Below are 19,612 nucleotides of genomic sequence, written 5' to 3' on the forward strand. Positions count from 1 at the left end.
AATTTAATCTCACAGAGTCAGTCATTTAGCGGGGACTGGCCTGGGCAGGCAGTAAACGTGATGATTCAGATGGCCTGCCTCCACCACACGTAAATCAGCAATGGAGCCGTGAAGTGGAGCCGTGAAGGGAAGTCACAGGCAGACACTGTCTTCACTGTCTAAAAGGATTGGGAAGACATCCCGTTGCAAGTCATCCATCTGTTGTGACACTGACGACGTAAAATTTGTCCTCAGGCAAGAATTGGGAATGTACATACAGTTTTTTTTCTTTCCCCTTATTCTCTCGCTCTCAGAATTCTCAACTCCCTTAGTGATGCACAGACAATGTGAAATCTATGGAGTGGAATGTGCAGATCTGTGTGACTGGAGCTCGTATTGGGTATCCACTTGCGGGCTTTCAATATTTAGAAAGGGAGTCTTTGAATCCAAACCGTGCTGTGGTTTAGCACTACATTTCGCGTTTTTGCATAATTTTTCATAAAAACAGTTGTAACAGAGATCGTATTCTCAGGGGAAATGGAGGAGTCAGGAGGCAGCGGAAACAGTCAACTGAGTATTTTATTACTCTTCAGCTTCATTCACATTAAGCGCAAAATCTTTGGGCATGGTCATGAAGTTTTGCTATTTTCATGCAAGCATGCGCTGTCTAAGTGCAAGTGGGTTTGGCGAAATTGCGCATGAAGCGCTAATGGGCTGGATCAAGTGAAATTTATTTTGGAGGTTCTTCTCTGGTTATTGAACCGTCTGCGTCCTATGTAGTCCATTCCCTCAAGCACCAGCAATATAAACAAAGATAGCACATTCATAAAAAGTTGGTAGTGTAAATGGACTGTATGCAGTGAATCAGAAGAATAGAAATATGGACTTTCGTTCATTTGTGCATTAACTGCATCCTTGTTGAATGTCAGGCATATTTCTATGACAGTGACAGTCTTCTTTTATACGCATGGAAAATATGGTTTAGGATTTGGATGTAGGCTCTGTTAAAATCATAGAGGATGTAAGTATTATTAACCTTTTTGCACATGAGTTTCTCCTATACTGACGGACAATTGATTGTACCACTAATTGCATAAAATATTTGTTTAATAAAACAGCTAAGGCTGTTATAGTCAGGGACATTATTTTATGTTCCACTATATTGTTAGAGTTTGGACATTTGGACACTTTAATACCACCTGCTGTTGGAATCTCCAAACTGCAAATGCAGGAACTAAGTTTAGACTCTGCATTGAAAAAAGACCTGCTTCTGAAGACTGTCTTAGCACAATTACCTATTTCTCAGAAAAATAGCACATTGCGCCACTTCATTAACATACAATGCACCCACAGTTTGTGTGCATACACCACAAATAGCACAAATATTCCCACCCACACCTACTTGCGCTTTGCGGCGGCACAAAAATTGTGTTTAGATTTAGAACTCACGTAAATTGGATAAGACATAATTCATGGACGTTGAGCATTGTGCAGCACTTAGCGCACTCCCAAGAAATAGAGCCTTTTATCTTGAATGTGTAACAATTCTAAGGAAGTCACAAAAGCAAGATCTAGGTGCGGCTGAAGAAGTTTAATAAAGAAATAAAGTAAAAGTACAAAAATAACATGGAAAACTCGGAAACAAGGCTGAACTACGAACTAGGAAATAAACTAAACATCCATGATGGGAACTGGTACATATGACCAGGAGAGAAAACACAACAACTCACAAAGACTGGGTAGAAATCAGGGTTTTATATACACAGGGGTAAATGAGGAAATGAAACACAGGTAAGGGAACAGCTGGCAGTGATGAGAGCAGGGAATTATTGGACTTGTAGTCCGGGGAAACAGATGACAGTGGCAAAACACAAGGCAAAGCAACAGTGAATCATGACAGAATTAAATAAAAGTATTGAAAAGACAGCATGCTAATGTAGAAGACTGATGACAAACACATAGAGATACATCAGTCTGACAGCTTATACAAAAAGGACATGACACAATTCAAAATGCACTCTAACAAATTAAGTTCTAAAGTTTGTGAGCCAGTTTGTGAAAGAAATGAGTTGAAAAAGCAAAAATCTCAATATCCTATTAATTATTCATATGCTAAATAATGCATTTAAAATTGCTGCTGAAAATAGAACAATAAGCATATCACAAGTGTTTCTGCTCACTAGAATCCTATACAGAAACATATACAGCTCAAGTAAAATAAAAAATAAAAAAAGCAGATGTAGCCCCCAAGACAATACGCAACTCAAAATATTCCGTAAAAATAAACTGGGGGTAAAAATCTTGCCTGGAGAATTTAAGAGTCACAATAATAACACATAACAGCAAATCTAAGTTTGCCACCAATTTGCTTGTGTGCAGGAATCTAGGGGGACAATATTTGTTTTTCTTCCCCTTTGAGCCTGGCACTTAACCACCCTGAAATTAACTGGGTGACAAAACACAGCTCCATTGTATGGTGATGAAGATATCCTTTCTTTATAAAATAAATAAATAAATAATATGACACTATTTATGAGCAGCCAAATATTATACTGTTTACAAATCACATTAATGCGTGGAATGGTGAAATCTATGTACTCTCATTTATTTTTTCTGTCTCACTCACTGCCTCCCAGTTGTAGACCTGCCAACACTTCTCAATTGGAAAAAGGAGGGGGGGAAAGGACTGAGGAAAACAGCTCTTGCTCTGGACGATTACATCTATTCTACCTCATTACTTGCCTTTTGGGAAAAAGAGGAGGGCAGTGTGGCAGGCTGTTATCTGTTTACATTTACTATACAAGACTATCGGAATTATAATTGTGTTCTTCTTTCAGCGCATGACTCTGTTTAAAAGTCCTGTGGTCCCAAGGAGTTGAAGAAAAATGAAATCCCTTCAAGGGACAGGCAAAATGTTGCATCACAACTTTTATTTCTTTTTCATCTCTTTATTCTTTCTATATTTGTGGGACTCTCCAACTCAGGATGATAAAAAAAAAAGAAAAGAAATGCCAATACACAGGCTACTCTGAGGAATTTCTTTTTTATTATTTTATTATTTAATTTCTTTTTTCACTTGAGGCAATCTCAAATAAAATAACACGTGATGAAGGCTTAAAAATTTGAAAATTACAAAGGCCCAGTTGAAAGGTGACTTCTTACAAGTCACAGAACTATATAATGAATATTAATTGCTTTAATTTCTCAAAACCTATTTAAAAGGCACTATGATATCTTCAAGGTCACATGCAATTTGAGGTCTCCTCCAATTAGACCTTTTCTTTTATGATTTGAATAGAGACACATAGTTTCCTTGCTGTGGCTGAAGTGGTAAATTCATGATATCATATGTATCTTGAGCAAGCACAGTTAAGCAAACAGTTAAACTCATAACTCAAAATAGTATCTGTATAATTTCATGATAATGAGGCTGTATCCCAATGCATGGTTTTGAAAAGCACTCCCTATATTTCTGAAGAATTACAGTCATGCATTTCAACATTTTGTGGCATGTTTGTATCAAACACATGGCTGAGAGCACAGACATAAAGATGTACTGCAATAAACAGCCTGCTGTCTATTCATTCAGTTAAAGGCTACATATTTACAATACATCTGCTCGTTTATTATTTACACATGTACAGCAGAAAATTTATCATTATATGGGTCTGCTCACGCAATTTGTCTTTTCAATTAGTAATTATAGGTTTTGTGTATGTATGTAAGCCAATCTGAAACATTTGTTTATCAAGGAATCTCAACCAATATACAGTTTGTTTAACAGCATCACACAACTTGGTTTATATAGGAATTAGTTTGAAACTGATTATTGCCTTATGCCTTTTTTAAGATGTGATATCCAATAATAAGGATTGATGACTGCAAATACTGCATGGTCAATACTGATCTAACTGTTGAATCGATAAAGTATGATGTCACCTGATTTGTATGTGATGCTATAGAGTTTTCCTCATTCATCATCCATCCACTTTCATCTCTCTATCTCCATCATTTCGCTTGGTCGGAAATTGAATTGTGAGTTTACTCAGTAAACACGTTTCCAAGATGATATAGTTTATGCTAAACCTACTCCATTAGCATACCAGAGGTGAGAAAACATGTCCAGGCATGTATGACATGGTCTTGTCCCTCCCAGCCCATGTCCAATTATGGTTTAATCTAAACACATCAGGCATGGCCCTGTGTGAACCTCAGCGCTACTGCTCTGTCAAAAGCTAATTACTATCTCTGTAATTTCCTTTGCAAAAGGAAACCCTAAGAAGACTGATCCTTATTAGGGTTCATTTACATATGTAAATAAGTAGTACTAGATTTAAAGGTACATGGGTGGTATCAAGACATGTTTCAAAAACTAGAATAATTCTAGAGAAGCGCTCTGTAGATACGGAGGATGTGTGTGGTCTATTTGAGTAAGTGTTAAATAGGATGGGGAGTTAGCTCAATTTTTGATATTATTAGCGGATTTCTGTAAGTGGTTCCTTATATGTGGCCCACATTAGCTCAGGATGAACTCTGCACTGCTCCATTAGTCTTCCCCAGATAATGCTACACTTCTCAGTTCCATTTACTTAACATGCTGGATCCGGCCTCCTCGATTTGCACTAATCAACTGATAAGGCGAAAGCCTTTTCACCAATCCCTGGAGGGTGAAAACTGAACTCCTAATGGTAATTAGTAGTAATTTTGTTCCCAAACCGACACATCCAGACCAGACCCTCTCATTCGTAAGGAGTTGGTTTTTATTCCCATCCACCATCTATAGGTTCAGACTATACGCATACCCCCAGGATGTGCCCTTATCACTAAGTGCTGCTGCTACTCATACATATAATAAAATGAAAGTTAAATACACCATGAAATTGCTTGATGCTTATTTCCTTTTGAATTAGGAAGTTTGGGTGAGCTATATTGACTTGGGTGGGGTTTGACCATAACAGGCTTACAGGCTAGTAATGTCACAGCCATGAAACCTGTGTTTGTTGCAGGTGTTATAAGAGGGAGGGACATTCTCATTCTATAGAGCATTTGATTGGACAAAATCTGTGCAGTGCACGATGAGTCATCAATATCACTGGTGCATTTTCCTAGAAGAGAAAAACTGTACATTTTAAATGTTAATATCTGTGTATGTTAATTTTGTACACATATAGATGGATTCAAAGCTAATAGACATGAGCTGTGTCTTGAATGACGTACTATACTGTACACTATGCACTTTCACAAAACACTATGCACTCGGCCATCTAGTGTATGAATTTTCGAAGTGCAGTATTCTCCCAAATGCAACACTAACACTTTTTTACTTTACAGAGGCAATCGCCATTTAATAGTGGACAGAAGTGACATTTCAAATGCACACAATATATTTCCACTAGCTTTTGCATGTAAGCCAACCTCAGTCCAACACTTATATCTCAAATAATGTTCATATTCACTCACATTTGCAAGGTGCTGTCTTCACAGAAGTATTTCTAGTTGTCAAATTCAACATTAATTTTATTTATTTATTTATTATTATTATTATTATCATTTATCAGACCAGCATCGCAGCCAGGTAACTCCGCCCCTTCCAAACACGATCACTAAATGCATGAAATGTCCAACATTCCACACTCTGTTATTTTGTGTAAAGAAGTACGTCATCCTTCTTTTTGGTGTATTTTCAATTTGAACATACTACTCACACTACTTACACCACAAAATGGTTTAGAATAGTGCAGAAGCAAGCAATCTGGGTCACACCTATGAACACCACCTCAAAAAAAAAACAAAAAAAAAAAATATGAGGAGCAGCGATATTTATATGTAATATAAATGTAATATATTTAAAATGACCCTCTCTTTCTCCCTCCCTCTAGGCTTTCTTTTCCTCCTCTCAGTTCTCTCAAACCTCAGTGACCTATTCTCCAAGGTCTGACCTGCAGAGAGTGATCTGTATTGACAAGGACAAAACTACTGGCAAGGGATACTGAAAAAATTCAATAACATATGTACAGGCCCATCCAACAGCCTTAGCATCACTACTGTAATCTCCATTTCCTTCTTGTCTTCTTGCAATCATATTCACCTAATAGGCTTACTACAGATTTAGGCCTAGACAATTACAGAGCAGATATAGTGATGTTGCAGTGATGATCGATGAAGACACAAATGGCATATTTCAAGGCACTTTTGAGGGGGGTCTTAGATGGGTCTAAACAAAATTTGCAACCTGGTCTCATAGAATGAATGTTTCTCTATATACATTTTTGCAAACTGACTTGTATGTGCCGCTTTCTACATTTCGCTGCAGTTTCTTGTTGAAATTAACACTAGAGGCATTACAACAACTGCATGGTTTAATCATTGTCACACAAATCACAAGTACAATTGCTGATTTACATTTTATAAAAACATATTTTTCACTCTATTTCTTACCCCCCCCCCCCATGTTATGATATCAAAACACTTTTACTTTAACGTATCATTTTGAAAAAAAATATATTTTAACACTTCTATTACAGACCCACCTATATATACGCACTTATTCCTATATCATTAATTAGCTTGTTAGCTCACCTGATAAAGTGTTGGACTTTGGCCTCAATGGCTGTGGTTCAAGCCCAGCCAAAGATGCATGAAAAGAGAAAAGTGGCATAGAATCGACACAAAATGACGTGGTTGCTTCAATTAATGTTTTCTTTTTTTTTTTTATTTGCATTTTAAAACACTAAAATTGGTTAAGGTTAGGTGTTGGTTGAGGGCAAGGATGTTTTGTTAAACTCTCATTTTCGGGCTCTATTGGTTAGGTTTAGGGTAAAGTTTTAGGAACTGGAGGAACATTTTACTTATTAAAACCTCCATCTAAAATTCACCTTCAAAACCTCGTCTGATTACAACCTCATTTTGTCCCTATTTGGCGCCCCCTGCTGGACATTTCAATTGAAAACTGTAGCCAAACATGTAATGAAGCACGTCATTTCAGTTTTGCAAAAACGTTGCAATGTTCACATAAATTTCATGTGACCAGTGTGAAAAATTGTCTAATAAAAAAAAAAAAAAAAAAAAAAAAAAAGCTAAAATGCTATTTCTAGCCATATTACATGCACGTTACCAAGAATGATTATATTGTTTTATCAAGAAAATTCACGTTGGATCATAATTTATTTTTTATAGTAAGACCAGTGATATTAGGGCAAAAATAATATTCATGATAATCATTTTTGGATTGTTTTTCTGTAAAAATATAGAAAAATCATTAAAACAAGATCAATTTGATTGATCTTGTTTTAGAAACAACACTGCATAAGATATTTAGGTTTTTCAGAGAATGTATTTTTAACATGTGTACTTTGTCTTACTGTACTGGCAGAATTTTTATAGTCAAAACAAGTGAAAAAATCTACCAGTACTGAAGAAATAATCCAAAGTATTTAGAATATGTTACTGACCTTGAGTAATCTAACAGAATACGTTACAAATTACATTTTACAGCATGTATTCCTGTAGTGGAATACATTTCAAAAGTAACCCTCCCAACCCTGTATATATATATATATATATATATATATATATATATATATATATATATAAAATATTATTATTATTATTATTATTATTATTATTATTATTATTATTATTATTGAAGTGTGTTTTTAAAAATGGCAAACTGTTATGTCTAAAACGTCCTGATTACTTTCGTAACCTCCATTCCCTGATGGAGGGAACGAGACGTTGTGTCGATGTAGTGACACTAGGGGTCACCCTTGGGAGCCCCAAACACCTCTGCTTTTTTTTTTAAAAAAGGCCACACGTCTTCACCTCAAGGGAGGGGAAAGGCGCTATGTGAAAGCGGTACACCCGGCCAGCTGTCCCGGAACTTACCTGCTCGTGCCTGCCAATACACGGGACAAGACCAGCTCAACCAGGAGATTGTAGGACCTCACAAAGATGTTGGGTGTTTCCCAGCCCGCTGCTCTGCAGATGTCTGCCAAAGAGGCGCCACTGGCCAGGGCCCAGGAGGCCGCCACACTCCTGGTGGAGTGGGCTCATAACCCCGCAGGGGGTGGTACGTCCTGAGCCTGATATGCCATCGCGATGGCATCAATGACCCAGTGGGTGATCCTCTGTTTGGAGAAAGCGCTTCCTTTCCGCTGTCCACCAAAGCAGACAAAGAGCTGCTCAGAGCTTCTAAGGCTCTGTGTGTGATCCAAATAGATGTGTAAAGCTTGCACCGGACACAGCAATGCCAAGGCTGGGTCTGCCTCCTCCTGGGGCAGCGCTTGCAGGTTCACCACCTGATCCCTTAAAGGGGTCGTGGGAACCTTGGGCACATAGCCCAGTCGGGGTCTCAGGATCACGTGAGAGTATCCCGGACCGAACTCCAGGCACGATTTGCTAACAGAGAATGCCTGCAGGTCCCCTACCCTTTTGATGGAAGTGAGCGCATTCAGGAGGACAGTCTTCAAAGAGAGTGCCTTAAGCTCAGCTGGCTCCAAGGGCTCAAAGGGAACTCCCTGTAGACCCTGAAGGACTACAGAGAGGTTCCACAAGGGGAAGAGGCGTGGTCTGGAGGGATTCAACCTTCTAGCACCTCTCAGGAACCTGATGATCAAGTCGTGCTTCCCCAAGTACTTACATTCTACTGCATCGTGATGAGCCGAAATAGTGGCTACATACACCTTCAAGGTGGAGGGGGACAGCCGACCCTCCAGCCTGTCCTGCAGGAAAGCACCGATCTGACTGCGCATCTCTGGGGGTCTTCGCGTCGGGAAGAACACCACTTAGTGAACAGACGCCACTTCAAGGCATACAGGCGCCTCATAGAGGGTGCCCTAGCCTGAGTGATCGTGTCTACCACCGCGGGTAGTATGCCACTTAGGTCTTCCGTGTCCCGTCCAGGGCCAGATGTGGAGATTCCAGAGGTCTGGTTGCGGGTGCCAGATGGTGCCCCGTCCCTGAGAAAGAAGGTCCTTCCTCAGGGGAATTCACCGGGGGGGGGGGTGCTGTCGCAAGGAGCGTGAGATCCGAGAACCACGTCTGGGTGGGCCAGTAGGGTGCTACTAGGATGATCTGCTCCTCATCCTCCCTGACCTTGCACAGGGTCTGTGCAAGTAGGCTCACTGGGGAAACGTGTATTTGCGTAGTCCAGGGGGCCAGCTGTGTGCCAGCGCATCTATACCAAGAGGTGACTCGGTCAGGTTGTACCAAATCGTGCAGTGGGAGGATTTCTGAGAAGCAAACAGGTCTACCTGTGCTTGACTGAATCGACTCCAAATCAGTTGGATCACCTGAGGGTAGAGTCTCCACTCTCCTCTTAGGGTAACCTGATGTGACAGTGTGTCCGCTATGGTATTGAGTTCACCTGGGATGTGAGTGGCTCGTAGCGACTTGAGGCGCTGCTGTCTCCAGAGGAGGAGACGGCAGGCGAGTTGTGACATGCAACGGGAGCGTAGACCGCCTTGACAGTTGTACGCTACTGTCGCTGTGTTGTTCGTCCGGACCAACACATGTTTGCCCTGGATCAATGGCCGGAACCTCCGCAGGGCGAGCAGTACTGCCAACAACTCTAGGCAGTTGATGTGCCAACGCAGTTGCGGGCCAGTCCAGGAGCCTGCAGCTGTGTGCCCATTGCATACAGCACCCCAGCCCATCTTGGAGGCGTCTGTTGTAACCACGACGCACCTGGAGACCTGCTCTAGGGGAACCCCTTCCCGTAGAAATGCAAGGTAGGTCAAAGGACTGAAGAGGCAGTGACAGATCGGCGTGATGGCCATGTGATGTGTCCCGTGGCGCCATGCCCATCTTGGAACTCGAGTCTGAAGCCAGTGCTGAAGCGGTCTCATATGCAACAACCCGAGCGGTGTGGCTGCCGCTAAGGATGCCATATGCACCAGGAGCCTCTGAAAAAGTTTCAGTGGAACCACTGTTCTCCATCTGAACGCCTTCAGACAGTTCAGCACCGACTGCGTGTGCTCGTGCGCTGTCATCGAGTCCAACTCCAAACCAAGAAAATAAATGCTCTGAACCGGGGAGAGCTTGCTCTTTTCCCAGTTGACCCGAAGCCCCAGTCGGCTGAGGTGCCGGAGAACGAGGTCCCTGTGTGCGCACAGCAACTCTCGAGAGTGAGCTAGGATTAGCCAGTCGTCGAGATAGTTGAGGATGTGGATGCCAACTTCCCTTAGCGGGGCAAGGGCTGCCTCTGCGTCCTTCGTGAAGACGCGAGGGGACAGGGACAGGCCGAAGGGGAGGACCTTGTACTGGTACGCCTGGCCTTTGAAGGCAAACCACAGGAAGGGTCTGTTTCGAGGTAAGACCGAGACGTGGAAGTACGCGTCCTTCAGGTCTACCGCCACGAACGAATCTTGACACTGGACGCTCACTAGAATGCGTTTTTACATCAGCATCTTGAACGGGAGACATTGCAAAGCTCGGTTCTTCAGTACAATGAAGTAAGGGCTGTAGAACCCTTTCTTCATCTCGGCTGGAGGGACAGGCTCTATCGTGCCCTTGCACAGAAGGGTAGCGATCTCCGCACGCAAGGTAGTGGCGTTCTTGCCCTTCACTGAGGTGAAGCGGATGCCGCTGAACCTGGGCGGGTGCCTGGCGAAATGAATTGCGTAGCCGAGTCAGATGGTCCAGGTCAGCCATCGTGATGGGTTGGAAAGCGCGAGCCACGTGCCCAAACTCCGGCGAGGGGGACCAAGGGAATGATCACGTCTGACTTACCGGCGGGTGGGGCCTCGTGGCGGGGCGGAGCTCGAGGTGCACATCGAGGGGATTCGAGCCCCGTGGCCGTGGCCTCCCCAGGAACCAATAGTCGAGCCGCGAGGGTTCAGGGGAGAGTGGAGGGTTCCACTCTAGCCCGACGCTCGTGGCCACCTGGGAAAGCATGTCCATCATTTCCGCGTCGGTCTGGGACTGGCCGACCATTCCCGAAGGAGGAAGCCCAGTCGAAGCCTCTGCGTCCAACTGGATGAGTCCGCTCTCCGATGCTGCACTCGATAAATCGTCTTCTTCCCGGGCTCCGAACAAGAGGTCGAACTCACCCTGAGATGAGCCAGCGATCTCGTCCGAGCGCCCAACCGGGGCAAGCGAGCGTGCTGGGGAATGGGAGGTCCATGGGGGATACCAGGCGGAGGTGGTCCCATTGATGTCCCCAAATCACCCCCAGTGCTAACCGGCATGGTCTCATACCCGTAGGTAGAAGGACCGAGGCGGGGATCTGCTGGGGTGGCTTGCTTTCTTACGATTGCAAGCCATGACCGCAACATTCCCATGGTCATGTTCTTGCAATGAGGACAAGACCCATCCATGAATGATGTCTCTGCGTGGGCAGCGCCCAGACACGTAAGACAGTGATCGTGGCCGTCAGAAGTGGAGAGATAACGACCGCAACCAGGAATAACACACAAACGGAAAGGCATCTTTAAAAAGACGTTCCGTGTGTGCCACTCTTTTAGAAAGAAAATATACTCTTTTAGAATATACTCTTTTTGTTGTTCTGCCGAAGCACCCAGGGGTGTTCTCTGCACTCCATGGGTGCAGAGGGGGAGAAGCCACTGAATTGCACCGTAGAATCCAGCAGATGAGGTGAATGAACTTCGCAGATGAATTCAGCTTCAATGAATAGAACCACTCGGCTCCGAAGAGAAAATCTGAATGAGTGGTTGCATACCAGCTCCTTTTATACCCCTATGTCTGGGGGAGTGGCATGCAATTTCCACTCGCCAATTTTCATTGGCCTTTTTAAAAAAAAGCAGAGGTATTTGGGGCTCCCAAGAGTGACCCCTAGTGTCACTACATCGACACAACGTTGAGTGAGTGACAGATAGGGAAAGTGAATTATTAGGCAGAAACATTCACAGATAACTGCAGTTAATCTCCATCATGCAAAAATCACACTAATTCTGAAGATACAACATCTGTAAAGCTTAAAATAATGATGCTTTTGAAACTAAGCTCTATCCATGAGTGATGTTTTAAATCATGTGTTCATAGCTTTATTACCGGTATTCAGATGTCAGGGGGACAGCAATGTTTATCTGATTCATTTCAGGTCACGAACGAGAGATGCAGGGGAAGTACGTTTCCTGGCTCTGCAGCGGTGTGGCTGACGAGACAGCCTATTGTCAGGAAACTAATAAAGAGGCTGGGTGTGCAGGAGCGCAGTAATTATCAAGCCTGGGATATCTGCACAGTATTTATTAAAACACTATGTATTAACAAAAGAAAAAGGTCACATGGGCGGGCTGTCTTGAGAATAGATTTCTGGCGGTAGACAAGGCACATGTCCACAGCCAGCTGATAAGCAACACTCACATTCCCATTTCACTGCAATCTTTAGTTAAAGGCTGAAAAAAAAAAAAAAACACACACTGACACACAAATGCCTTCATGAACTGGAAAACATACCCTGGAATTGCTATTAAAGTGTCACACAGACACAGAGAAATGGACTGAAATATGGCAATGTGAGATTGCATCGATCCGGTGGAGTACAGTCGGCTAGCCGGGTCATCCCCTTTGACTAAGTGTGGTTCATTTCAGGATCCTTGAAAATATTGAATCATAAAGCTTGCAGAGCCTGAACAAGGATACATGACATGTTTTCGGTTTCCTCCACAAAAATAAAAATATCCAGCAACAGCATGACAGTGACCTTGCATTAGTAATGTGCGCACCTGTAATGTTTGGCATGACATCATGGATCTGTTATTGGCTGGGAATTTCTGCTACACCATCTGTCTCCGCTTATGTGTTCATGTTACTGTGTGATTGCATGTCAGGGTTTACTTATGTGTTTGTGCTCGTCTGCGAGTGTGTGTATGTGTGTGAGAATTCAATAATGCATTATAATAAAAAAAGGCAGTCAAACAACGTAAGAATTTAACCACTTGCCCTGTGCACACATATGAATTTCCTGTAGCAAGGACACACAATTGACACCTCATACCATTTTAAAAACCATTATAAAAATAAACTCTCTGACACTTTAATGAAATTATACATGTTGAGGCATTACACAATATGTGTCAACACAGCATTTCATTTGTATTCGTAGGCATTCTTATGTAAAATGGGGTTCTATACATTTTTGCACATTTGGATAGACTGAAACATTCAAGATCACTGTATGGACAGCATCTAAAGAATAAACCCTTTTACATATTTACAGCTTTATAGATATGTATAAATTTTGATAGAATATTGATTTAATGTAATTCATAGGTTGATTTTATTGTATTTATAATTAAGGAGATATAATAATTATAATACAAGAGCTCTGTAGATGTAGATGATCACACCACGGAGACTGTAGATTTCAAGATTTCTTGAAAAAGGAATTACTATTTGGTCTTTTTCTCACCCAAAAACGATTGTATCGCTCCAGAAGACATGCACTAAACCCTTCAAGTTGTATGGATTACCTTTATGATGTCTTTATGTCCTTTTTGGAGCTTAAAAGTTTTGGACCACATTGACTTGCATAGTATGGGCAAACAGACATCTTGTATCCTTCAAAATATATTTGTTTGTGTTCCATAGAAGTAAGTCATATGATTTTGAGATGTCATAAGGCAGAGTAAATGATGAGAGAATTATCATTTTTGGGTGAACTAATCCTATGATGCCTTATAAATAATAATAATATAAAAAACGCCTATTATTTATATTTATTATAGTTTAACACTTTTACCTTGCCATTATAACCATTTCAATAAGTAAATAAATGAAACACAGGTTAACTTACGTCACAACATTGACAGAGTTTCACTTATATTTCATACTTGTTAAGCTTTGCTGATGATGAAATTCAGCCATAAAAAATAAATAACTTTGCATTTATCAGTTTAATCTGGATTGAATTTACTGTATACATACAGTATAGTTGGTCTTTCTCAGGATATTACTGATAAATGAGAGAAGGCTAGGGGATTGTGTCTGAGTTTTTACACAACTTACACTGCAACAGAACCCTCGGAAAGATTCTGACAATTCCAGTTCGACTAGTCTTCAGAGGATTTGTAAATATTAGGCAGATGCCCTGGTGCAAATAATGGTATATGCTATTTACACCCAAGTGCAAATAGTAGCAGATATGATTTGCACCCCAACCCTGGTGCAAATAATGGTGGATACTAACTGCACCCTGGTGCAAATAGTGTCAGATACTTTTTGCACCCATATTTAAATACTAACATACAGTATGGGCATCCCCGCAGTGTGTTTATTGTGTTTATTTAGAGTCCCACAGGCACAATATATTAACCTCTACCCCTAAACCTAACCTTAACCTTACCTTAGAAAAAATAACCTTGGTTTTACTACAGTAACCATGGTTTCATGTGGGAACAAGTGTGATCGACAGACCCTGCCTCCAGATCAAAACCCTTTTCTGCACTCCCCGACATTCTCCGTGACCAAATCACTGTGATAAAATCAACATTTATATACATTTTTTATCTATTATTTTAAGTAGTATTAAAATAATATATTAAGTAATATTAGGAGTGGAAACAGGAAATCAGATGGGAAAAAGAGTGGGACAAAAGGCAGATTTGAACCACAGTTGTTAGGACAACATTACACATTCACACACCATCTTTACACCCACGCCACTGCAGCGACATCTAATCATTAGTTTGTTATACATATAGTTATGTGGTTCCACCAGACTATTGGAGTGCAAATAGCTGCACTGTGTGGCAGATGCTATTTACAAATAAACACTCCGTAATTATTATCTCTAAAGTTAAAGAACATACATAATACTTTTACGTTTTAGATGCTGACAGTATGGTGATATTGTAAATTCTATCTGTGTCTATTCTATAAGCAGTGTCCATACAAACCCCTACAAATAGATCACCTTGGTCAACACCATGTATGTGTGTGTGTGTGTGTCCTCCTACTGAAAACTGTCATGTTGCCACCAATCAATTTGTCGTCTCAAAAGTGAACTTGATTCTTAGAAAGTCTTAAATAATAGTAATTATGTTACAGACATAATAATTTAGACATCTTTCTTTTTTTACACATTAGTGTAGGAGGTGAGAGGGAAAAAAAAAAACACATTTCATTGATACATTTTTTTTTACACCACCCGCACAAGCTAATGAACTATAAGACACAAACCAATATGGAGCACTGTTTTAAATTCTTTTCTCACTTCCTGTCCCCCTCCCCCACACACACACACTCACACTCACACTGGCCCAGAACAAAGAAAGCCATCATTCTTTGAGTGTAATTCCAGAGGCCAGCCTATACAGGCCTGATAGCCATTAAGGATTCATGATTCATCTGGATCTCATATTATAACGGCTTGAATTTTTCATGCAACCCTTCAATGCCAAGAAGACAGAAAAGGAATTGAAATAAGTCAAAATGTTGTCTGCAAATCCCATCCAACACATTAGCATGTTAAAACCTTGTACAATTACAACAGGACCTGTGACAAGATGTGTTCCATTTTGGTAGAGGTAATTATAATTTTTTGAAAGTCTGCATTATAATCATGTTTGGATCATGTTTGGACATTGTCTGGATGCAGATGTGAGAAAAGCCATTTGCAACAGATCTGTGTATGTGCGCATCCATGGATGTGTGTGTACCCTGAGTTTGTCATGAGGCATTTGCTCTCTCAGTCTTATATTATCTTTTTCCAGCTTCTCAACTAGGATCATTAAACAAAAATAGTTCATTTGTGATAAAGGTCAGAGCCACACTTCGCTGGTTTCCAGACAATCTCGCAGGTGTGTCACTGAGACATCCTAGGACAATCGATTCTCCATGGTTACTTTTGTTCCTCTCAAAATGGCTGGACATCAACAACAGCAGGTGCTGCAATGCCCCAATGTACCAGAAGTATGGGTTTACCTCCTCTTTTGTTGTTATTTTTTAACTCGGTAGTAGAAAGAAGTGCATGGTAGCTGTTCTTAAAGATCTAGAAATAGGCCTCTCCTCCCACCTGCTCCCATTGTTTACACCTCGCCTGCCCACGTTTGCTCCCAGTTAACAACATAGCCAACTACACATCAAATAGCACAATAGCAACATCCATTCTTAACAAGATTACTCTATCCTCCCAGTTTGGCTCCTAGGCTTCCATGGGCAAAGAGAGCACGGAATAAGCCCTGCTTCCTGCAGTTCACCAGGGGCAGGGTGCAGTCTGTGGGAGTGGGTAGCTTAGCCATGCAAAGCATCCACTTGCTAACTGGATTACTTAGCGTCCCACAGACACTATATCATAGACCAATTAAATAATTAAAATGTGTTTAAGTAATCAGGATTGAATCATTGCAATATAATATGATGTAGAAATTTGCTTGACTACCAAGCTTACACCCAACCAATTGTTCTTGCATTATGTCAGTGAAGGGGCTTTCACATGATTCACCTTGGGGCATTAAAGCCCCACTCAATACCAGTGTTGCAGATTTTACGAGATTGCAATGCATGAAAGCGCAAGGTGTGCACAGTAAACATTAGAACATGTATTTGAACTTAAAAGGGAAAAAAGTCCTGGCAGGTACTTTGATATATACATTGCAGAAAGTACTAAGGGGACTTGTTTATGATAAGGTCTTAGGATGTTATTGGTGAAAATTAGTTATTTAAATTAGTTCAGGAAATTAGGTTTCTGGATGCTCAGAAACAATGAGGTAAAAATGTATGAATAAAAAAAAATTTAATAAAAAGAAATATGAGTATAGCTCACAAAAACAATTTGAAGCCACATGGGACCTCTCCTGGATTAATCGAAAGAAGATTAATATTTGTAAATTCTTGTAAAAATATTTTTCTTTCTTTTTTTTCTCCAATGTGTAAAACTATCCTATCTTGAATATTGCATTTTGAATATCTTGCATTTTCACTACTATCTTTCTTTGCATTGGTACACGAGGCAGTCCAGCTGTTTTTATTTTTACTTTATTTCTTTTTAGTTTGGTTGTTTCTGTAGCAAATTGTAAACAAAACTTGGAAAACCATAAATAACATATACAAACATCACTTTATATTGTTTGACAGTTTTTAAATATTTTGTTGTTTTGTACTTAAATCATTAGTGAGGCAAAAACATGTGACAATTATTATTTTTTTTCTGAAAAGTTGGACATGTCATTGCAAAGACAGAAGTGTTTATTTATTTATTTATTTTATTTTTTATGCAAATTGCCCAGTAAACATTGGCTGACGGTTCAAAAGGTCAGCGGCAACTAGGTCAAAGATTAAATTTGAACTCCGAGTGTCGTATTGTGCTACTGAATCTCCACTCCACAGAATTCAATGTATGCAAAACACTGATACAAGTCATGTGGAAGCCCCCTGCTTACCAAAAAGCTCCTGTGCAGTATGACAGTACTGCACTGGATTATAATAGCTAATTCCACTGACACTAAAACCTAAGAAAAACATGAATACATAATACTAGGGATGTGCAAAACAACTAATTCATTGACGATTAAATGTAAATTTTGGAGTCAACTACTCTAAAAAGTAACCCTTAGAAAACATTCAAAAAACATTGTGTGTTTGTGTATATGATGCATTTAAAATACTTAATCTATTCCAACAGCCAAATCTGATACTACATTCTACTGAAAAGTGGCATTTGTCTGTGACGTGCTTGCCTTTCATTATAATCGTACAATAAATATAAAACATGACACGCATTCACTGAATCAACATTAGCGAATACAGGCATATTTACTGAAAACAGTTGAATGAATAGCGCAGGAACAATAGTGCAAACCTAAAGGCCTGTTCCAAATGGAATTCACCAAGTAAAATGTACTTAACATATTAAAACAGTCAGGACATTGTTGAAAACAATTAACAGGTAAGACAAATCTATTAGAGAAAAAATATGCAGAAAAGCTGCGCATATTTCACGTGCATTAGCCTAGTTTATGATCTAATATGACAGCTGTCCGGTAAAGAACGTTAACTTATAAAAGTTACAATATAAAAAAAAGTAAAAATAAGAAAATAACTAGAAAACGAATGAATTGTTCAAAATAATATGACATGCACAAAGAATACATAAAAGATAGTTTAACCAGTCAAGCAGTCTGCACATCATTGAAAAAAGCCTTATTGATCAACAGGGTAAAAATAATAATAAATAATAAAAAGAAAATGGCATACCTAGCCTATAATACTAATTTGATAGGCTACTTACTCAGAGCATTCATTTTGATGAGCAAAATTAACAGGTCAACATGGTCCGGTGAAAAAGGGACCTGACTCACCTGAGGTGATTATCTTGGAAAATAACTTGCAAAGCACACATATTTAAAAATGACTCAAATGTGAAAACATCCATAGTACTTGCAAGCCAACATTTCATAAATCTGCTTCCCACATCACAACCGAAGTGATTTTCAAAGCTACTTTGCTTGTCTTGTGAGGGGACTTTTTCCTGCACACCACGAGTGACAGAGGGAAGAAGCACGCGTGGCCTGAGGTAAATCTTCTTCAGATCCTTTTTTAAATATTTTTAATTATATTTAAAATTAAACATTAACATGACATTAATTTAAGTGCATCCTTTGTAAAAAAATAAATAAATATAAAGTCAAACATATATGTGTAAGAATGTTGAAGAGTTTAATGGGGAAAAATATTGACTGACTAGTAATTCCAGTGTCGACTAGCAGCATCAGTACCATTTAGTCGACTAGTCTCGCACATGCATACCTATCACTTCATGATACCTACAGACTAGGGCTGGGGGATATGGCAAAAAATATCATCACAATATTTTTTTCCATATTGATCAATATCGATATTTATCACAGTATATAATTTGATAATGCTGCCTGCTTGAAGAGTATCCCGACAATGACTGAAGCCTGGAGAAACTAGAGGGTTAATTTATTAAATTTTAGAATAGTTTATTAACAAAAACAGAATAACATAACGTAAACTTTTAACTGTGCAAACATGCTTATCTGCCTTAACAAAACAATACAAATTAGGTTGCCTTGAACCTTATCGTCACTTAGTTAACCATCTATCCTCAGTGAACTGCCTCCTTGGTGGAGGTCTGCACATTTTCCAGTGTAAATATACAGTACATCTATATAATGAACAAAAAGTGACAGCCTCAAACACTGATACAATATGTGACTTGTAAAATCAATTATAATATATTGTAAATCCTCATTGTGTGTTTTTTTAGAGCTGAAAACCTAACATTTAGGCATAGCTCTTTTCTCAGATGTGTTTGTTAACTTACAAATGGCTAGATGCAGCCGGTGACCAAAACACTGCAGGCAAGACCAATCTTTAAGTGAAACAGCCTTGACAATGTTTGCCCCATTGTCCGTTGTGATACACACCTGTTGGTGCTCGCTAAGGCCCCAAGATGCGATTGCATCCTCCAGACCCTGGCAGATTATTTCGGCAGTATGGTCCTACGGAAAATATGCCGTCTGCAAGCATCTACATTGAAGAGCCCACTCCTTGTCGAAGTAATGAATGGTGAGGCTCATATATGGCTCTGATGTACAGCTGGATCATAGGTCGGTGGTAGTGGCAAAGTATATCACATCCCTTAGCTGATTTCCACGGCACTCTTCGTAAAGATGAGGCAGTGCAGTTTGGGAAAATTATTTTCTGCCTG

At 40.2% G+C, this 19,612-nt stretch overlaps 1 protein-coding gene across 2 annotated transcripts in view; it reads right to left on the bottom strand.

The window, feature by feature from the left end:
• The window catches only part of LOC127446520 (cadherin-8-like), a 151,689-nt gene that overhangs the window by 119,937 nt on the left and 12,140 nt on the right, over positions 1-19,612 (bottom strand). The gene's annotated exons all lie outside the window — the stretch shown is intronic.

This window comes from Myxocyprinus asiaticus, chromosome 1 (assembly GCF_019703515.2).
Source record: "Myxocyprinus asiaticus isolate MX2 ecotype Aquarium Trade chromosome 1, UBuf_Myxa_2, whole genome shotgun sequence".
In the NCBI taxonomy this organism is placed as follows: domain Eukaryota; kingdom Metazoa; phylum Chordata; class Actinopteri; order Cypriniformes; family Catostomidae; genus Myxocyprinus; species Myxocyprinus asiaticus.